Genomic DNA, 4,028 nt, shown 5'->3' with positions numbered 1-4,028 from the left:
ACAATAAGATATAAGTTGAAAACTGCTTTTCAAAGTACAGAGTAATATATAAATATATTCTGTTATTTTCATCCTCTTTTTTAACTATAAAATGAAAATAAGCAAGCTGGATCTCATGATGCCCAAGGTGAAACTCTATTGGTTGTGAGGAGAAGTTTCAGAAATGTCTATGATGAAAGATTCTGTATACGATGTAATTTCCACCTCACAGGAGCAGTGCTTTGCAGAACTTCTGACGGTGAAGGCATGACTGTACCCAGCCAGCACTTCTGTATTTTGTATTGAAATGATCATTCTTTACAAAAGGAAAGCCGAATTACATTTTTAAATTTCTTTCTTTTCTATAAAGATGGTTAGGGTTACAGTCATATGTTGAGAATAAACCAACATGGAGAGGCATAAATTTTTGTAGCTATTTTTATGTTTTCACTTTTTTGGGAAATAATTTTATGCATACAGAAGCATATGCTCTTCAACCAGTTTCCCATGATGTTAACACCTTACATAACCATGGTACAATTATTGAAACTAAGAAAATAACATTAATACAATATCATTAACTAAACAACAGACTTCAGTTGGGTTTTTCCAGTTTTTTCACTACTCTTCTTTTTTCGTTTGTTTGTTTGTTTGTTTGTTTTTGTTTGTTTGTTTTGTTTTGTTTTTGTTCTAGGACTCAATTCACTTCCCACATTACATTTAGTTGCCATGTTTCCTTAGCCTCTTCCAATTGGTTCCTATTTCTCAGTTTCTCCTTGTCTTTAATGACCTTGACACTTTGGAAGGGTTTGGGAAGGTATTATGTGCACTGTCTCTCAGTTTGTGTTTTCTGATGTTTTCTTGTGACTGACTGGATTGAGGTTGTGATTTTGAGGAGCAGCGCCACAGAGATGTGTCACAGTGCATCATTCAGGGGTAAAAGGTATGATTATGTCTCATGTGTTGTTAAAGTGATGTCTGTTAGATCTCTAGTCTATAAATTTACTATTTTTCTCTTAATAAATAATTGGAGGAGACAATTTAGACAAATATCATGTTTCTTCTTAAAATTTTGACACTAATGTTGATATTTGTCTGTGGATCTTGCCTTGATTACTGTGGGATTCTAATGGTGATTTTCTAGTGTACTTATTCCTTTTACATTTATTCATTGGAATTCTTAAGTTTTAAAAAAAAAGTTGCCCATTTTCTTCCACAAGAAAACTTTATTTTCTTGAAAACTAATAACAGTAACTCTTCATCTCTTTGTATGGTTGATGATCCAAATGTCCTGACTACCGTGCAGTGTCATCATGAGAATTGAATAAGATAGAGCATGTACTTGTAAGTACTCAATGGATGTGAGTTCCATTCTTGCATTACTCATTGCCTAATGCCCAGAAGACCCCAATGTCTGAGCAAACTGGTTAGCACTCAATCAATCATAATCAACAAAAAAGTTTACCATTAGTTAAGTTTGCATACATGTAACCACACCAAAGAGATTAAGGCCTCAAGATGCGCAAACAGATTTCCTTATGGCCACACAGACTCACGGCAGTCATATGGTATACTAAAGAGAGGAATCAGAAAATGTATTAAAGAAATGGAAGACCAAGTGTTTGACAAATGTTAGGAAGAGAAATATAAAAGCAAAGAACCCCGATTAAAGATCAGTTTAATTATTCTTCCTTTGTTCAAGATATTGTCCCCTATCTCTCTTTTGGGTCATGTGCTTCCAGGTAGATTTAAACTTCGTGTTAATAGATCTATATTTCATAGTTCATGTCCCTTTTTAAACCCATCAGTATTTTTTTATATTCAAACATCTGAGAAAATAGCCCTAATTTTAAAACAGGCAAAGGGTGGAAATGGGCAGTATTTTTTAAAAGAGCTAGAGAATGGATGAGAAACAAATGGAAGGAAAAGTTTAACCTCAAAAGTTGAATTGCTGAAAGTTCAAATAAAAAAAGATATGGTTTTCGCCTTATCAAATTAAGAAAAGGTATTTTACAACAGTGCTTCTCAAACTTTAATGTGTATGCAAATCACCAGGGTGTCTTGTTAAAACTTAGATCCTGATTCATGGAGGCAGAGAAAAAAACATTCTGCATTTTCTCATAGTCTGCAAGTGTTGCCCATGTTTCTGAACTTGGGGCCACACCTTGAACGCCCAGGTGACCTGTAACCATGGGATGAATATTGGTGAAAATAGCTGTGTGTCGCATGTAACTGAGTCTGTTGTAAATCAGTGTGACCTTTCTGGAAAGTAGTTTGGCTGTGTGATTTAGAGCAGTGCTCCCCAGTCTGGCTGTACATTAAAGTTTCAGGACGAACTTAACAAAATATCTATGCCCAGATCCCATTCCAGACTAATTAAATCAAAATCTCTGAGAGTGGGACCCAGTAGTGAGTATGTTGTTGGGGTTGTATGTGTGTGTGATATTTTTAATTAAAAAATGAATATTTTATTGCATAGATAAAATTGTGATTATATGGATAATGAATAAAATATAATGAAAATTTTAAAATATAGCATGGGTGAATAATATTCCTTGTGTGTGCCTGCTTGGGTATCACATCTGTACTCATTCATCTGTTAATGGACAGTATAATGCTAAATAAAAATGACCAAGTCTATTATAGTATAATTTTAATTCTTGATTAATTAATTCAACAGTTCAATTATTAGTATCTATCTGAGCTATGTACTATAGTAATAGGTGCTTGGATTAATTCAATAAATAATACAAAAATTCCTTTTCTTGAAGAGCTCGCATTATATATATAATGTATCTAAAAGGTAAAAGTATATACAGTCAAATTTGAGTCAGAGTTAGTTCTGAGCAACCTTTATTTTCTCCTTTAAATTTTCTGGTTGTTTTCCATGTTTCAAATCAAATAAAAATAGATATTTTCCTCAATATATTATCCACACAGCATCATGATTAGTTGGAACTCCAAAAGTAATCTTTTATTGAAAGACTTAAATTAAGCCCTCTTGGCGATTTCAAATTCATTTGTTTCCTTTTTCTGACAGTTGAAATGTCCTCCTTCCTGTGTTTTGTTCTGATCCTAACATGGACCTTGGGCTCCCTCTGCTGGTCAGACAGCATTAGCCAGAGAAGCCTCAACTGAGACGAAACCTGGAAAATTGCAAAGCACAGCAATCACCTTACACACTTCTTCCTCATTTGTTCAATCAAAGACAGTTACTAAATGCATACTATGTGCTAGACATCATGCTACTTGCCTGAAATACATAAGAAATAAGATACAATCCCTGTTCTTGAAATTGTCCTATACTTTTCTCCTGGAAATTACCAAGTCCCAGAAGATTTCTTGAGTCTGAGACTCAAGAAAAAGCATCCACTCTCTGTCAAGAAAGCATGATTGGTATGTATTTATGCTGGGCTATGAAAATAACTATGTCTCCATGAAAAGCTTAGATGCCCTTCTACAACACCCTCTAGAAGATACTGAAATTTTATGAAGTATTTAAACTTCCAATTTCCCTACACTACGGCACTTAGCATACAGTAAGAGACTAGACACTAAAGGAGAAAAGTGACTCAAAACCATGAGAAGTCTGGGGTAAAAATATGGTCAGGTACATTTTTTATTCTTTCCCAGCCTAGACATGATTTAAATATTTGCATTATCACAACACTATAAAATTTCACAAAACAAAAATTCTGGCAGACTCTCTATTCTTACACTGGTCGTTATATAACTAGTAGTTACCTAGTGGGTGTGTGAGCAGACATGATATTCCAGGGATGACATCCCTGAAATGAATATCCCCTACAATTGATGTTTACCCACAAATGCTCATGCAGGTAGCTGGGACTTCAATTATGCTTAAACATTCACTAGTGAGTTGATACAACTTGCAAACTCAGATATCTTTTGAAAGAGTTAGATCCTTTTGAACTGTGATAGTAGAAAAATGACAGAGACATGAAAAACTACAGAAGTGTAAATTTTAGATTAAGTTGGGACATTAGAACATTTTTATAATTTCTCAAGACTTTTTGAATCGAATCTGC

The sequence above is a fragment of the Cnephaeus nilssonii genome (genome assembly GCF_951640355.1).
Source record: "Cnephaeus nilssonii genome assembly, chromosome: 1".
Taxonomy (NCBI): Eukaryota; Metazoa; Chordata; class Mammalia; order Chiroptera; family Vespertilionidae; genus Cnephaeus; species Cnephaeus nilssonii.
Note: the sequence above shows the minus strand (reverse complement) of the source record.